The following is a 19,452-nucleotide window of genomic DNA, read 5'->3' as shown; positions in this document are numbered from 1 at the left end:
AAATACTCTGAAGGAAAAAAAAGTGTATGTATTATACATAAATTTTGCAACATTCTTGCAAACATTTATATTATTTAGTTACATACATTCATATTCTAATTTCTGTAAAATACTTTTATTTATGTGCTTTATGTGTATATATTGTAAGATGCAAGCAATAGCATCCGATAGACGGCGCCAGCGGACGGCAGCCGGTTGATCGAGAGCAACGCCTCGATAAAATAGATCCTGCGCGCACGCATTCCCGCTCCTTATATTTTTATTATATCAAATTGTAACCGATCTAATTGTTCGGGAAATTTCTACGAAGTCGACTTGCGAGGCAACGTGAGATCAATTCTCACTCTCTATCGCCGAACCAGCCAGAACAGTCGAAAGAATCGAAATCATATAGAGAGACAGTCGTGTCGATATTCGCGCATTGAACTTAGTAATATTTCAAGTTGTACTTATAATATTAAAGTTACATTATAATAGTGAAACCAAGTCGGTGTCGAATCATTTCTTAAAAGTGTCATCCTATCAGTTACCAGTTCCCATCAAAGTATCGTCGTCATTAATTTAAATAAATAACCGGGGTCGCGTATAGGACGTAACCGTTTGAGGCCGTTTAAAATCATAGAAACTTTGAAATATCACTATTGAACATTTTTATTAAGAAATTAAGGATCTTACAACTCAGAAGTGGGATTACGGGCTCATTTAACCCGCGTCGAATATATATAAATTAAAGTCGAACATTGCCGTGTCGTGCCGAGAATAAAAAGGGCTTTTCAAGCCGCGAAGTGTCGAAGTCGAAAAAATCACTGCCGTGTCGTGTCGAAGTCGGAAAGGCTCAACGAGTCTGAAAAAGAATAAAGACGATTTTAAAGACATTGTCGAGTCGTAACGAACTATCGTAATGCCGAAAACAAGATCTATGCTCGATCGAGAAGATCTAGAGCAAGCTTCTTTAGAAGCAATTCAAAGGGAGGCTCGGCGGTATCAAATACCGGTAATCCAAGACCGAGACCTCCTCATTGAGCATATTCTCACACACCTTGAGAGGGTTGGGCCGTCGGAAAGGGCGTTGGACGAGCAACAGGCGGTTGGAGAAGTCCACGTCCCAGCAGCAGCGTCAGCAAGGCGTACGATCGTGGCGGAGCCGCTGACGTCAGAGATGTTCCGTCAGGCGATGTCGGACATCTCCACGTCGATCCTGAAGCAACAGCAGGAGCTTCAGCAACAGAACCAGCAGTTCATGATGCAAATACTGCAGCAGCTGGCGCCGAGGGCGGGAAACGTCCAGGTGGTCCAGTCAGTCGGAGAGACAGACCCAGGTAGCCCTGAATCATTAAGCCGCAATGAAGGTAATGTGTCGAACAATCATAATTCAGCAATTAACGGACAAATGAATATTAGTGCGCATACGTTACCGGCGGGAAACGCAGTCAGTTGGTTGGCCTCTCAAATACCTGAATTTAGTGGCGGTGAGGACGAAAACGTTGCCGTGTGGTCAAGACGGGTCGACCAAGTAGCCGTCATTCACGGCGCGTCGGACGGGATTACATTGCTGGCCGCGTCCAGTAAATTGACGAAGTTCGCGCGGCAATGGTATGAAATCCAAACGGGAGAGGTGATAGGGTCGTGGCTAGCCCTAAAAAATGATTTAAATAAGATGTTCGATAAAAAAGTGCCGTACTATAAAGCTATGCAGAAGGTCGAAGCGCGGAAGTGGAGCGCGCATAGAAAAACGTTCGACCAATACGCGATAGCCAAACTCGCGTTACTAAATAATTTAAATTTGCCGACTAAGGACGTAATTCACTTACTTATCGGGGGAATTACACAGAGTTCGCTGAGAGCCATAGCTCTCTCGATCGCCGGCGACTCGATCGAAGACTTTTTAGTTAAAATGCGCCGTATCGCGGAAGGTGGACTCGATACCGAAAGAAAACCCGGTTCAACGACAAACGCGTCGAGAAACTCTATCAGTAATCTGTGCCGAAATTGTGGGAAGAAAGGGCATTCTCATAAGGAATGTCAAGGTGACCCTACCTGCTTTTATTGCAAAGCGAAGGGTCACCGTCAATTCGATTGCCCCGTGCTTAAGAGTAAGGGCGACGGGAAGCCGACGCTGCAAGCACGTCACGCGACGAGCTATACAGCAGCAGCTGTTTCGTCTGCGGCATCGAGCGATGACGTCGTGGCAATCGTCGCAGAACCAGCAGACGACAGATTAGAGCTGTCCCAGCCGACGACTAAAATCACGAGCATCTGTAATCAAGAATGCGACTTAGATGCGCTAGTCGATACCGGCAGCCCGGTATCTTTCGTAAATAAAAAGGTTTTCGCTAAATACATAAAACCAAAAGACTTTGAAATTTTACCGGCGGAAAAGGAATTAGTCAGTTTGAGTAAAATACCGTTGAAGGTCGAGGGTATCGTGCCGACAATAGTGTCGGTAAAGGATATCGAAAACAAAACTTTCGAGATCCCTTTGTATATTTTAAATGAGTCATACTCAGGCGATATGATTTTAGGTCGCGACTTTATCAAAAACAACAGGCTCACTTTAATTTATAAACACGATGACGATTCGACAGAAAGCTCAGCAAGCCGGGCCAGCTTGTTCGAGCAGTTACCGCTTTGCATAGAAGATAAACAAGTACCCGACCTTCAGCGTAAATTAGAAAATGTCGTTAATAATGTAGATATAAGATTTAAAGATAGGTTAATTAGCGTTTTGGTAGAATTAGAGAGAATGAATGTCGAGCCGATAGACGATAGTTATAAGGTAGAAGTGATCTTACGTGATCCTTCGATCTATGCGTTTGCGCCGCGACGCTTCGCATATGCCGAACGTCTTCAGATAAGGGAGATCACAGATGATCTTTTGCAGCGGGGAATTATCCGTCCAAGCGTCTCACCGTATTGCGCGCGGGTAATCCCTGTGAGAAAGAAAGGCGGTGACATTAGATTATGTGTCGATTTAAGGCCGCTAAACAGTAGAGTCCAGAAACAAAAATACCCGTTTCCGGGAATTGAAGATTGCTTGTCGCGTTTGTCGAACAAATCTGTTTTCACGTTGTTGGATCTGAAAGATGGGTTCCACCAGATAGAGGTGCACCCGAATTCAACTCGGTACTTCTCGTTTGCGACGCCCGACGGGCAATTCGAATACACGCGCTTACCTTTCGGGTACTCGGAAGCGCCCGCTGAATTCCAGAAGCGCGTAATACAGATTTTAAATCCATTGATCCGCGCGGATAAAATTTTAGTCTATATCGATGATATCTTAATTCCAACGGAAACGGTAGAGCAAAATTTCGAGATTCTAAAAGAGGTACTTTACCTTTTAAAACAATATCGTTTCGAGCTGAATTATAATAAATGCATTTTTTTGAAGAGTGAAATCGAATTTTTAGGATACGTTGTTTCGGCAAACGGCATAACGTTGAGTCCGAGACATACAGAGTCTGTAAAGAGCTTTAGACAGCCAAGAAACGTGCACGAGGTGCAACGATTTCTCGGGTTGGCTAGCTACTTTAGGAAATTCATAAAAGATTTCGCGATTAAGGCAAAGCCGTTGCACAATCTTTTAAAAAAAGATTCCGTTTTTATCTTCGATACGGAATGCATAAGAGCATTTGATCAATTAAAAAATGAACTTACCTCAGCGCCGGTATTAGCACTTTATAACCCGGCCCTGGACACGGAACTGCACACTGATGCAAGCAGTCTGGGCCTGGGCGCAATACTGCTGCAGAAGCAAAACGACGGTAGATGGTGTCCGGTTGCGTATTTCAGTCAGGCCACAAATAGCGCTGAAACCAGATATCACAGCTTTAAGCTAGAAATGCTAGCGATCGTTAGAGCGATTGAGCGATTCCATTTGTATCTTTTCGGGCTAGATTTTATAATTGTTACCGACTGTAATGCCTTGGTGCATGCGGTAAACAAGGCTAACCTTAACCCGCGTATAGCGAGATGGACGCTCACCTTACAAAATTATCGATTTAAGGTTACGCACCGACCGGGCACACGAATGGCGCATGTAGATGCACTCAGCCGATGCGCGGCGTACGTGCACGAACTGCCGCTGGAAAGGGAGCTCGAATTCCGTCAGCTCTCAGACACTAGATTAAAAAAAATATGCGATGAGTTAGAGATTGCCGATAGCGATAAGTTCGAACTTATTGATGGTTTGCTATATTATAAATTAAATGGTAATACATACTTTGTTGTACCGGAAGCGATGGAAATCAGCGTGATACGAGCACATCACGACGAAATGGCACACTGCGGGCTAGAAAAAACCATTAAGGGAGTCACACAAAATTTCTGGTTTCCCTCTATGCGCAAAAAAATTTATAGTTATATCGAAAATTGCCTCACCTGCGTAATGGCAAATGATTCCGTCACGCGTTTCGAGGGAGAGACGAGTCTTTATCCCTCAGCGTCTGCGCCGTTCGAGATATTGCATCTCGACCATTTCGGGCCGTTACAGGAAACTGCAGACAAGCATAAACATATTCTTGTAATAGTGGACGCGTTCACTAGGTTTTGCTGGTTGTTTCCCACGCGGTCCACGACATCTAAGGAAGTTATAGTTAAATTGGAAAATTTATTCGCGACGTTCGGTAGGCCGAAAGAGATAGTTTCCGATAGAGGTACGGCCTTTACCTCAAAGGAATTTGCCGATGCAATGGAGAAATTCAAACTAAAACACAGAAAGGTTTCAGTAGCAGCCCCATGGGCTAATGGGACGGTAGAACGCGTCAATAGGTTTATCAAGTCGTCGCTTACGAAGATGATAAACTCACCGAGTAAATGGAAAAATAGTTTGAACACACTACAATATGTGATTAATAACACATACCACGCAGTCACGAAGTCGAGCCCGTCGAAGCTGCTATTTGGTTTCGAGCAGCGCAGCCATACCGATCACGAGTTAGCTCGCTTCACCAAGGCACTGGTGAGTCAGGATACGGACCTGGAGAAAGATAGAGACGCGTCACGACAAGCGGCGCGAAACGCGACCGACTCGATTAAAGCTTATAATAAAAAATATCGCGATGCAAAATTAAAAAAAGCAACTGTACATGACGTAGGCGATTACGTTATGATAAGGAAGACAAAGGCTACTCCGGGTAAAAGCGCAAAATTGCGCCCGAAATTTGTAGGGCCGTATATAATCAAGAAGGTTTTAGGTAACAATCGTTATGTGGTTCAGGACATACCGGGCTTTAACGTAACGGCGAAACCGCTCAATACGATTTTGTCATGCGATCGCCTGAAGCCTTGGATCCGATGCAGTCCTCCCGATGAACCATTAGTCGAATGTCAATCTACGGAATAATTTTATTGTTAGGTTAATTGTTAATTATAAAAAGGAAAATAACACTGTATAGTTTAAGTCTATAATATCGAAGCTAGCATGGTATCAAACTTACCGCAGATTTGTGGAGGTTATATGTCGAATCGGCTACCACGAACTGTTTCTCTTCTGTTCACAATTACGCATAAGTAATAAATTGCGCAACACTTGCACAAAAAGGAACTTCGGGGCGAAGTCCAGCGCCAGGACGGCCGAGCTGTAAGATGCAAGCAATAGCATCCGATAGACGGCGCCAGCGGACGGCAGCCGGTTGATCGAGAGCAGCGCCTCGATAAAATAGATCCTGCGCGCACGCATTCCCGCTCCTTATATTTTTATTATATCAAATTGTAACCGATCTAATTGTTCGGGAAATTTCTACGAAGTCGACTTGCGAGGCAACGTGAGATCAATTCTCACTCTCTATCGCCGAACCAGCCAGAACAGTCGAAAGAATCGAAATCATATAGAGAGACAGTCGTGTCGATATTCGCGCATTGAACTTAGTAATATTTCAAGTTGTACTTATAATATTAAAGTTACATTATAATAGTGAAACCAAGTCGGTGTCGAATCATTTCTTAAAAGTGTCATCCTATCAGTTACCAGTTCCCATCAAAGTATCGTCGTCATTAATTTAAATAAATAACCGGGGTCGCGTATAGGACGTAACCGTTTGAGGCCGTTTAAAATCATAGAAACTTTGAAATATCACTATTGAACATTTTTATTAAGAAATTAAGGATCTTACAATATTATGTATATTATGTGCTCCATATTATGTATATTTACATCAAAGTATCTATGTAAAAAGTTAATATTATTTTGTATATTGTATAATAAATGTATATGTCATATAACTTATTTATAAAGCATGCAATATAAAGGTATTTTTAGTTTCTTGTATGTATCATTTGTAAAAAAATCTTGATAAAAAAAAACATTAATTTTGTGACTTGCAATAATTTGTTTTAATATATACTTCTTTTAAATACTTACAATTAGCCTTATTTTATGCGTTTATCTTAGTATCTAAAATACACATCAAAATATAAAATTAATTTCTAGTTCAGTAAAAAAAAAACATTGTAGTCTTACACCAGAGAGGAATGGTAAAATATCATGTATATGTAATAACAAATAAATTACTCTTCCACTGACATTTGCGACGTGACATTTTTGAGGTCCGTCACAAGGGCGAGAAAGCCCGATCAAGGAGGGAAATTTAAGGTCGGAAACCCCACCGCGGGGGGCGACGACCTCTCCTTCTTAATTCTCTTTTTGAGATTGTAGATTTTGCGTTGTAACGAATTATGCGAGTCGTGGTGAGTGGCCAAACTCCCATATTGTAATTAAAGTGGAGCAGCCTTCGTGGGACCTGCGAGGGACTCAGCAGACAGGACAACGAAGGCTCGGACGGCGTGTAGACAGATCCGGAACAAGGTCAAGTAAAATATCCTTGAATAAACAATTAGATTCCAGACAAAGTCGCTACCGTAGATACAATTGCAGATTTGGAGCATATCAAGGCCGGTGGACGCACCGAGAGAGATGATGCCCGAGAGGGAAGCGCGCTCTCACACGCCGAAGACCCGGAGTGGAGTACCCGAAAAAGGAGCTGTCGTAACGAGCCAAAGCAGAATCAGGTCGGAAACTGATCAGTTCCCGGCCGATTTAGAGAAGGTTTGGATCCGTAAACGGAAAAGGTCGCGAGGGGCGTTAACGGCAGCTGCTCTAAGAGAGAGACCGGAGTCACCTCGGAGAAGCGTCACCGAGGGCCGAAGTATCGAGGAGCGACGCGAGCATCGAGATCTAGTAAACATCGAAGGATCAAGAATCGCTAATCGATAGCGAGGATCTACATGCGCAGGACGATGCGCGGAATGTCACCGCTGTCCGGCGAGCCTCGTTGTCGTCACTGTTCGGCGAGTCGGCAACCTAGGCGGAACCTCGAGGACCACTACGGGCGTACCAGCGATTTGTAAGGCCACCACTTCGACTTCGCGGTAAGAGCGGTATCAGCAGGCGGCCCGAGCCTCGCGGAATTAAGAACCCGCATATTTTGCGTAACGAATATAGCTTATCTCGAGATGCCTCGCGCTATCATGTGAGGTTAGATTTTGGCCGGGCCCCGCTGACTACCGTTTCTGTAAATTAAGATTTCACCATGCTATCCCCCTCGGGGCTGCCGAGCCAACAGTCGTCTTGCGTTAAATAATGTCTCTCGTCCATAAATGATAATTTCGCGTCTATTTGTGTATTGCTAGTGTTAGAATTTTTGGAGTTAGCCTATCGCGTATTTCTCGCCTCGGCCTTCTGTCGAGCGTTTACTATCCGAACCGTGAGAATAATATTAAGACAGAACTCGTATTGTAGGCTAACCGTTAAGGAGAAAGGTTAAAGTCGAGTTAATAGTAACAGCTGTATTTAATGAGAGTGATCGAACTTGCACGCCAAATATTATACCGTGTGAGACGAGAGTACGCGGATTTCCGTGAGTCGAACAGCCAAATCCTGAAGCCTCTCACAGAGATAAAAGAATGTCTCCCCTTCGCGGGATTGTTAAGGCGCCTATCACCCGGCGTCAATCTCATTTGATATCATTTAACCTAATCTATATAATTAAATGTTATTTGTTATGAAATTTATGTGTTCTCAATAACCGTCCGATTTCAGACTCCTCTCTCCAAATCAGTATTTCGCGTCTCGAAAGAACCTCGCTCCTCTGCCATTTGTAGAGTGGGCTAGTCGCGCTTATCGCCGTTGCTCGTTAAAGAAAATCATTGTTTTAACGTAATTTGTTCGTGCGGCGCGTTAATCCCCGCCTGGCGCCCAACTTTAAATATTGAAGTAATCACTAACATCCATTGCATAGAGCAACGAGGTTTGATACGCTTACCGGCGGGTCTACTTCTGCCCGACGGAAAAGTCGTCGCACATTATACACAATTTTGCAGAAATAAATTTATTCTGTGAATTTTGAATGTGTAGTGCAGTTTAAAACACACAGTCGAAATATGTCTATATTTTTGAAATAATAGTTCTGATTTTTCATGAATCACAGTGGTTTTATAAAATGTTCAATTTTAACAGTTTTTATTGGACTGTACTTTAGACAATATTATATTTTGCCATTTCTTTCTGTTGTAAGACAAGAATGTTTCTTTTCTACTGTAATAGAAATACATCTTCGATTTTGATACGTATTTTAAATACCAAGTTAATCACATAAAATAAGGCTAATTGTAAGTATTTGAAAGAAGCATATAATGAAAGATTATTGCAAGTCGTAAAATTAATGTTGTTTCTTTTATCAAAATTTTTTTACAAATGATAGACACAAAAAAATAAAAATATCTTTATATTTCATGCTTTAGAAATAAAAAATATGGCATATATCATATATCATATATTGTAAAAAGAGTATACAAAATGATGTCAATTTCTTAGAAAGATATTTTGATATGAATATAGATAATATGGAGCATATAATATACATTATATATATACATAGAGCATATGACGTAATAAAAGTATCTTACAATAAAGAATAAGACAAGCCAGAGGCGGTTTCCTCGTGGACTGGCAATATAGAATAAGACAAGCCAGAGGCGGTTTTCTCTCGTGGACTGGCATTAGAAAATTCTTATTCTTGTCTTCAAGCCAGAGGCGGCTTTCTTGTGGACTGGCAATATAGAATAAGACAAGCCAGAGGCGATCTAACGTCAGCTGACCGTTTAGAAAAAAGAGAGCTAAAGGCGATTAATTCGTGAACTGGCAAATTGTAAGAAATATTGTCAGAGGCGATCTAACGTCAGCTGACAGTTTAGAAAAAAGAGAGCTAAAGGCGATTTATTCGTGAACTGGCAAATTGTAAGAAATATTGTCAGAGGCGATCTAACGTCAGCTGACCGTTTAGAAAAAAGACAGCTAAAGGTGATTTATTCGTGAACTGGCAAATTGTAAGAAATATTGTCAGAGGCGATCTATCGTGAGCTGACAATTTTTAATAAATATAGCCAGAGGCGATCTAACGTCAGCTGACAGTTTAGAAAAAAGAGAACTAAAGGCGATTTATTCGTGAACTAGCAAATTGTAAGAAATATTGTCAGAGGCGATCTAACGTCAGCTGACCGTTTAGAAAAAAGACAGCCAAAGACGATTTATTCGTGAACTGGCAGATTTTAAGAAATATTGTCAGAGGCGATCTATCGTGAGCTGACAATTTTTAATAAATATAGTCAGAGGCGATTTAACGTCAGCTGACCGTTTAGAAAAAAGACAGCCAAAGACGATTTATTCGTCAACTGGCAGATTTTAAGAAATATTGTCATAGGCGATCTAACGTCAGCTGACAGATTTGAAAAAATTTGTATTTATGTTAGTTAGCAATTTACTGCACGTGTGGTCTGTTTATATTTTATCAGATAATTTATAAGGTTATTGAACCTTTTTTCTCGCAATTGAAATTCTATCGTATGGCTGAATGATGTACATACGAGACAAAATAGACTTATACAAGGTGTCTAATAGATATAAGTTAGACATGATAAAATATTTTATTTGAAAAATGTATGTATAATACTATATATCTAATTGGAAAAATATGTTATATGCTTTTCCTATTTTTATTCTTATGTAATTAATACAAAATAAATAAATAAGTTAATTAATTATTAAATACATACATATACATATTGAATATAGTTATCTTTATTTTGTATTTTATATAACTAAAATAATATATACTTTTATTATTTCAGTCATTATCATATAAAATACAAAATAAAGATAACTATTTATTGAATATATGTGTATATGTATATATTAATTAATTGATTAATTAGTTATTTAGTATTTACTACATAAGGATAAAAATAAGAAAAGTATATGACATTTTTCTTTAGTGATATATATAGTATTATATGTATATTTTTCATTTATTATTTTGTCATATTTAGTTTGTATTTATTTGACACCTTGTATACGCCTATGTTTTCTCGGACATTATATTGCAGCCTTGCGACAAAATTTCAGTCGAGGAAACAAGCGCATCGTTTGTTTACAAACTTTCGATGACACACGTACACAGACCACACGTCAGTGTAGTGAGTCACCACTATAAACAAATGCGTACACACGGACCTACGCGGCATAGGTCCGTAGGCTGCGCCGATAATGTCATTTTATTTTTAGTACCATTGAAATGATGGCGCTTTCGCGTCGGAGTTCGCCCGTCACTTTAGCATCCTCTTAATATAAATGTTACATCCGAAATGTGCAAAACTTATTAAAAAATAATCTCAATTCTGCCACATAATTAATTTTGTACATTTATAAAAAAGTAGGTGATATAGCACAAAAATTCATAAATGATAAGGTCTGGCCAAGTTCCAAAAAAGACATTTCAATATGTTTATATTTTAATAATTATCTAAATTTTTAATATATCACCAACATGAAAAGTAACTGATATGTTATTCAAGGTGCAAATCTAAAATAAACATACATAAAATATTCATAAAATGTATAAATAAAACTGATCAAAACATTAAACCACATATAATGGAAAGGCTCCATATGTTTTTAACAAACGAGAAATAATGAAAATGGCGATAAGAGCCGTTGCAGGATGTTAGTGCTAAATTTTTTTAATTTTTCTTAAAGAAATTAGTAAATTAGTCTACAAGAGACAGTTAAATTGTACACCGATCTCAAATCGAGATACTTAAAGTGTACGAAATTTATAGTACATTGTTCTCATATATCGAGAAACTTTAATGTACGTATAGGAATTATTGTAAAGAAAGGAAGAGAGAAAAAATATCAGGGCGCGAGTGGCTAAGCCGGGAATTGAACCCGGGTCTTCCGCTTGCCGGGCGAATGTTCTGACCATTAAACTACTCAGACCCCACGCTTCTAACATTTTATCTCTCCTAGATTAGGAAATCAACATTGCTGTAGGACATAAACGCGTCATAATGCCCGCGTGATTTAAAACATTAAACCACATATAATGGAAAGGCTCCATATGTTTTTAACAAACGAGAAATAATGAAAATGGCGATAAGAGCCGTTGCAGGATGTTAGTGCTAAATTTTTTAATTTTTCTTAAAGAAATTAGTAAATTAGTCTACAAGAGACAGTTAAATTGTACACCGATCTCAAATCGAGATACTTAATGGTCAGAACATTCGCCCGGCAAGCGGAAGACCCGGGTTCAATTCCCGGCTTAGCCACTCGCGCCCTGATATTTTTTCTCTCTTCCTTTCTTTACAATAATTCCTATACGTACATTAAAGTTTCTCGATATATGAGAACAATGTACTATAAATTTCGTACACTTTAAGTATCTCGATTTGAGATCGGTGTACAATTTAACTGTCTCTTGTAGACTAATTTACTAATTTCTTTAAGAAAAATTAAAAAATTTAGCACTAACATCCTGCAACGGCTCTTATCGCCATTTTCATTATTTCTCGTTTGTTAAAACTGATCAAAATTTAATTAAAAAAAATTTAGTTAAAATAACAAAATATTTATTAAAAAATACAAAAACACTTGGCGCTGCCAACGGGCTTCACTCATCCCCCCCCTCTAGCGCAATCCCTTTACGCCATTTCCTCCTTTCCTCCCTCCCCCCCCCGTCAAGAGGCTCCACCACCCCTTCACCTCTTTACATCTTTACACCTATAGTATTATGAAACAACAAAAATGAGTAATAATGTAATAATAGCATAATTAATTGACATCATGTAATTAATTGACATTATGTAAGTTAACATGTTGTTCGGTGTGGAAGCGCCAAGTGTTTTTGTATTTTTTAATAAATATTTTGTTATTTTAATTAAATTTTTTTTTAATCAAATTTTGATCAGTTTTATTTATACATTTATACATTTTATACATTTTATAAATATTTTATGTATGTTTATTTTGAATTTGCACCTTGAATAACATATCAGTTACTTTTCATGTTGGTGATATATTAAAAATTTAGATAATTATTAAAATATAAACATATTGGAGTGTCTTTTTTGGAACTTGGCCAGACCTTATCATTTATGAATTTTTGTGTTATTTTGTACAGACTAATATTAAGAATGAAATGTGAAATTAAGTAGCTTCTCAGTTCGACTCTGCTTTTCCTTCAGCGATTCCTCTCAAGCTTCATGAAATATTTAGACTCAGTTTCATCGATAATCGATAATTATTTAATCTCGTCTCTCGTAATTACTTAATTTGTTGCCCCTCTTTAGTTTTTCAATTACGACGCAATTAAAGAAAACAAGATTACAAAATTTGATTTCAGTATTTTCAATGAATTTATCATACTTTGTTTCATTTGTTACATTAACTACAGGTAGATGTAAAATTAAATTTCCGCTGAAACGAATCTTTGAATATTATATTTGAGGGAGAATTTCAAATTTAAATAATTGTTCTGCAATTTTTGTGATATAACTTGCACTCAGCGGCGCAGAAAGAGAGACACAGAAGGCCGCTAATCGAGATTAATTAGCGACGATCGATCGGTGCGGCCGAGCCTGGCTATGTCTCTACACGATGGAAAGAAACCTATTTACAAAAGAGTGTGCGCTCTCCGTCAGATCCGGCAGCCCGCTCTTTATCCTACACTCAAAAAAATGATCTTGCAATAATAGCTAAAATTTTCTAGGTGTAAAAAATTAACTAAAACAGATAAATGATTAGCAACTGTTGTGATATTGCATATGTAATTACTTAATCAGTTTAGATGACAGAAACAGAATATATATCTGTATTGTTTGTGAACTTTAAAAAGAAAGTTTCTCTAAAGCGCCTATCTATATAAGATCAATCACGTGTTAGATCATGCAATGAATAACATTTAGCAATGGTACCTAAATTTTTCAGAAGCTATTGCTAGAACATTACTGCTATAAATTCTATATGTGACAAACAATGTTTTCACAGATACGAAAAATAGCGATACATTCTTGTTGCGATATCTAGAAATCTAACTACATCAGCGAAATATTTTTTTGAGTGTACACGTATATTTACGATATACAAAACTAGCTTACACTTATATATGGAACACTCAACTCTACAACACTATAAAACGTAGAAGCTTGTACACCCCGTCTCGAGAGTAGGCTACGTGTGTTCGTGTCGACACCATGTCCGCTCCAGCACCCCTCCGCAAACGACGGCGCGAATTATCGTCGCCGCTTGTCAAATCTCCTCTCTTCTCCTCTCGGCCCACTCGCACCTCTTTTTTTTCGGTTTTTTTATTAAGACTTCACTGCAAAATTTGTACTACGCTTAGGCCAACCGTTGCTGCTGAGCTAGTTCGAACGGGCGGGGGGGTCGTCTCCCCCGCGTTGTGAACAATACGCAACCGCGGCTTTCGCGCACGTTCCCCGTAATAGTGTTCCTCATTATTGTCGTGTCTAGTGGTTTTTATTCAGACTTTGTTGCAAACAAGGGTTAAATCAGGACGTTTCCTGTCGCGGGAGACTGATTAACCGTGTTTCTTTTTTTTTGTGGATTTCTGTTGTTTTTGCCGACTCGCGACTCTTTAAACTCGATTTCGCATAATTGGATGAAGTACAGAAAATCTCCGCTTCGAACGTATTACGCGTATTATATATGTTTTACATTGCTAATTAATGGAGTTATGCGCTTAATTGGCGCATCTCTAACAGTATACCGTATCATTGCATAAAATTATGAGAATTTATATTATTATTTAATAATTGAGATAGTTCAATAATAAAATACACGTGCGTTTAATCTACATATGAAAGCCTCGCGAAACAAGCAGTATTCCATTTTCAATTGATTTGATTTTTCATGAATATGCAGAAACAATAGTCATTTTATTCAAATAACGGAATCTATTGTAAAACATGACACTGAAAACAGAATATATAAAAATCTGTGAAATAAGCTTTATTTGATTTTTAATTTATCTGAATTGTCGTAAATTGATCGCTTTATTCAATTACCGTGATAAATCATAAAACATGGAGTTTAAAAGAGCTTTTTGAATTTCTCTCTTATATCGTTTAAGATTTATTTCCAAGCCGATTCGAGTTTCCATTTCCACTAAATCAGAGTGCAGCGAACGAATTAGCTCGAAGCGGAAGTCAGCGAAACAAAAGCACATAGTGAACAAAAGAAAGAAAATAATGAAAAAGTCCTCTCGAGTCCATATCTCGCTTTCCGCATAATTAACTCTCGAATGCGTCCTTCTTGTAGACGCATCCGAGAGTTAATAATTCGGACGTCCAGCGACGTTCGCGTCATTCGCGTTTCGTCTGCGAGTTGCAATGAGCGCCGACGGTTTGTCCGGGTGGTGGTGCGTCGCGATGCTCGAGGGAGAAACGCGATGAGGTGGTGATGGTCGTCGTACGGCGGTCGACGCGATGGTCCCAACCCTCGATGGCACCCTCGTACCGATGGCGGCGGTAATCAGATCATAAAATCACGCGTGCGCGCCGCCGATCACCGTCGCTTTCCCGGTCGCCGTCGTCGTCGTCGTCGCCGACAGCTGCTCTTCCGCCTCCATCATCTTCAATTTGCGCACCACCTGCGCGTGTTCTTCTAGCAGCCGGGCGAACTCGCCTCGTCTGGTCTCAGCCTCCACCTGGATCTGCTTGATCCTCTCCCGCGGTCCACCCGGACTGTCCAGCGGCGTCTGCGATGCCGAATTTTGCGAGCTGCTCTCGCGCGATAATCCGTCCAGATCGGAGCTGTCGCTGAGAATCGAGTGCGAGTCCACGTCGTCTACAATGAGGCTGCAAGTACAGGCGCGATGTAAAATATATTATTTTATAGAGTGCGATTAATAATCTACAGAAAAGATTGGCATGCTCAATACGAAATTAAAAGATACGCGGAAGCAAGGTGATAGAAAAATATGCCGCTTGAGATTTGAAAAAATCTTATTTTAAGTCATACGGGAAGTGAAAGTAATTAAAAAATAAGAATAGAAATTATGACGCAGTAGGAAAAATTAAATGAAATAGAAAACGATAATAGCAGAATTCTTTTTAACGTGGAAAAATATTTTCTTTACTGCGAGACAAACATTTCGTCCAAACAAATTAATTTCGACTGTCAGTGTAGAAACCATTGTAATATTTTTACAGAATCCCAGATTTTTTTTTTTTTTTATTGTGTGTGTGTGTGTGTAATAAATTTCAATTTTAATGAACCAATATATAATATTATTTTGGGACAAGTGAATGGAAATAAATATATGTGTGGGATCACTCGTGGAGCATGAATTAATTTTAGAACGTAAATAGATTTGCGCCGGTGATATCGCGATTTGTTCGACGACACACATACGTGTGCGCGTCTGTCTGAAAGCTAGAACAATTGCCATTTACTTCTATACCGAATCTACGTTTCCTCCACGTTCTGTTTTCATATATTACAAAATAACATTGATCATTCCGCGTCCAATCCAATTTCACGTTCTATCCATCCTATTTTTTCGCGGGCGCATGACGTACCGCGGTAGCTCATTGTTTCCTAGGTTAAACCAATGTCACTATCGGATGTCCCCCTCCAAACCCAATAACTTTTGTATAGAATATTTTTTATCTGACCATTTCCTGCGAAGTTAACAGGGGTGGTCAGTTAAAATGGAACACTCTGTATTGTATTAATTACTTTCACTTTCTATTTACATGTCGATAATAAAATTCTGAACTACAAATGTTAGAATTGCAAATGCGTATATCTCCTTATCCTTAATCCTCCTTATGATTAATGATCCTATTTCAGAACATGTAAAGCTGTTTTTCTTTCTCCAGCTTCACACGCTAAACAAACAAATATACTACAAATATTTCAAAATTACAAATATTTTAAACAGTAAAGACGAGCTTTTTAGAACTCATACAAAAGATTCGAATATATAATTTATATATTATTGGCACGCTTGAAATGTTTAAACAATTCAAAGTAAAAAAACGTTGAGTTTGGATATCTTAGATAGTTCGAATAATTTTGAAGCAAAAATAGTTTGCATTGAAAATAGAAAACAAATCGCTTTAATAAAATTTTTTAATAAAATAAATTTGTTTTGAAATTTGTATAATTTTTCAAATAAATATTTGTTTAAAAGACGAATAAAAGCGCGCAGTAAGTATTTTTTAATGCCTTAAGCCATGATATAAATAAAATTACCATAATTTAAAAGAATTAAACGTACAGGGTGCTTCCGCAACATACAAATCAGTAAGTCGGGTTGCCTATTTGCTTATCGGCAGGGGCATGCTTTACCGGCCGTGCAGAATAAGGTTAGATCGCAAGTCCGGCGGAAAATAAGGCAAAAGATATTTGAGTTTTACCATTCTGGTATAGTGTAAGATTCAATAATATATATATAATAGGAGTTGTTTAATAATAGAAATATTAATAACAACATAATAATAAAATTAGTAAACATTAAACGATTATTAAACAAATAACACAATTTACAAAATAAAGATAAATAATATTTTTTTATTTAAAACATGCTTATAACAAATGTTCTATTAAATTACCAGCTTCTTCTAAGCATAACGTGATTCTGCGTATGAAATTTTCTCTCTCTCTCTTCTTCTCACTCTATTTAATGTGGCAAGAGTTGTTTTCTGCACATGCGTTTCGTATTCTATTTTGCAAATCTTCTTAATTTGCTAGTAGTTTCATATATTTTATTTTTTAAAAAGCTCCACACGAAAAAATCCATGGGCGTAAGATCCGGAGACCGTGGTGGCCACACTGAGGACTATGAAGTCCGATCCATCTTCCCGGAAATTTTTTATTTAAAATTGTTCTCGCTACAAGAGACGTGTGAGCGGGATGTCCATCCTGTTGGAAAACTATTTCTAGTTTATTAGCTAGTGGCACATCTTCCAAAAGCTCGTCGAGTCAATAGAGAAGAAATTGTGAATAATATTGTGCATCCACATTTCCTTCGATAAATTCAGGGCCGATGACGTGATCTCCTACGATTCCGAGCCACACATTTACAGTCCACCTACTTTGAAAATTGTGTTCTTTTACACAATGTGGATTGTGCTCTGCATAGTGATGCTCATTATGACGGTTTATGTGTCCATGACTTCCAAAAATTGCTTTATCAGTCCATAAAATATTTTTTATAAAGATGTCATTTTTGGCATCATTAAAATCTACTTGCAGAATAATTTAGTATAAAATTGACGATGCAAATTAATAAATGGTAATGTGTCAGGTATATTATAAAATAATAAAAGAATAAAAAATTTAAACAAATTTACGTGATCAATAACCCATTCACGAAAATTTAAACATTGTGGCATATTAGCAGGTAGAAGTTTGTGTGTAGTATGTTTTTTTGAATAGATGCCAAATCAGCAAATGTTTAATTATTTTGTGAACCGTAATGTGGATTATGTCTAGATCTGCGGCAATTGCTCTCGTGGTTGTATGAATATTTCTGATAAGAGTTTGTTGAACTGCATCAATTGTCTCCTGATTTCCCTGCGGAACATGGATCAACCTGCGAAATTAACAAAATTGTCCATTTGTTTTTAGTCTTTCGTAAAGGCGGTGAAAAAAACCGTGGTTTGGGTGGCGTCTGTTCAGAAACTTTCGAACATAAAGTGCAGCTGATTGTCTTTTATTCTTTTGGCACTCGCCGTAAATAAAAATCATGTGTTAATTCTTCAAACAAACAAACGAACTGTTACAATTGTTTGTTCGATTGTTTCTCTTTCTGTATTCCTTATGTCCTGATCGCATTCCGTTTGACAGAATTTGACGTGAATTATATGTACAAGTTAAAACGCGTTAAAAATTGAGTTACATAATGGAACCGGAACAAAATCACTATTCGTTTGACGAATTAACAGACATGATTCTTATTTACGGCGAGTGTCAAAAGAATCAAAGACAAGCAGCTGCACTTTACGCTCGAAAGTTTCCGGACAGACGCCACCCAAACCATGGTTTTTTTCATTGCCTTGAAGAAAGGTTAAGAACAAATGGACAATTTCGTAAATCTCGCAAGCCGCTCCATGTTCCACAACGAAATCAGGAGACAATTGATGCAATTCAACAAGCTGTTGTCAGAAATCCTCACACAAGCACAAGAGCTATTGCTGCGGATCTAAACATGAACCACATTACGGTTCATAAAATAATAAAACATTCGCTGGGTTTGCATCCATTCAAAAAGCATACGACACAGAAACTTGTACCTACTGATATGCCACGACGTTTAAATTTCTGTGAATGGATTATTGATCACGTAAGTTAAATTTTTTATTCTTTTATTATTTTATAATATACCAGACATATTGTTACCATTTATCAACTTACATCGTCAACTTTGTACTAAATTATTCAATTTCTGCAGGTGGATTTTAATGATGCCAAAAATGACATTTTTTTAAAAAACATTTTGTGGACCGATGAAGCAATTTTCGGAAGTCATGGGCAGATAAATCGCCATAATGAGCATCATTATGCAGAGCAAAATCCACATTGTGTAAAGGAACACAATTTTCAGGGCAGGTGGACAGTAAATGTGTGGCTCGGAATCGTAGGAGATCACGTCATCGGCCCTGAATTTGTAGAAGGAAATGTAAATGCACATTATTATTCGCAATTTCTTCTCCACCGACTCGACGAGCTTTTGGAAAATGTGCCACTAGCCAATAGGCTAGAAATGATTTTCCAACAAGATGGACATCCCGCTCACACATCTCTTATAGCGAGAACAATTCTTAATAGAAAATTTCCGCGGAGATGGATCGGGCTTCATGGTCCTCAGGAGTGGCCACCACGGTCTCCAGATCTTACGCCCATGGACTTTTTTGTGTGGGGATATTTAAAAAATAAAGTCTACGAAACTTTGCCAGCAAATCAAGAAGATTTGAAAAATAAAATACAAAACGCATGCGCAGAAATCACTCCTGCCATATTAAATAGAGTGCGAGAAAATTTTATGCGCAGAATAATGTTATGTTTAGAAGAAGATGGTAGTTTAATTGAACATTTATTATAAACATTTATTATTATTTAACATTTATTATTATTTAAATAAAAAAATTATTTAATTT

General features: G+C 38.2%; 1 pseudogene; it reads right to left on the bottom strand.

The window, feature by feature from the left end:
* Positions 1 to 13,376: 13,376 nt before the first annotated feature.
* On the bottom strand, positions 13,377 to 17,662 carry LOC136997172 (uncharacterized; annotated as a pseudogene).
* Positions 17,663 to 19,452: the final 1,790 nt, after the last annotated feature.

The sequence above is a fragment of the Linepithema humile genome, chromosome 1 (assembly GCF_040581485.1).
Source record: "Linepithema humile isolate Giens D197 chromosome 1, Lhum_UNIL_v1.0, whole genome shotgun sequence".
NCBI lineage: Eukaryota > Metazoa > Arthropoda > Insecta > Hymenoptera > Formicidae > Linepithema > Linepithema humile.
This window is presented reverse-complemented; position numbering and strand designations above follow the sequence as displayed.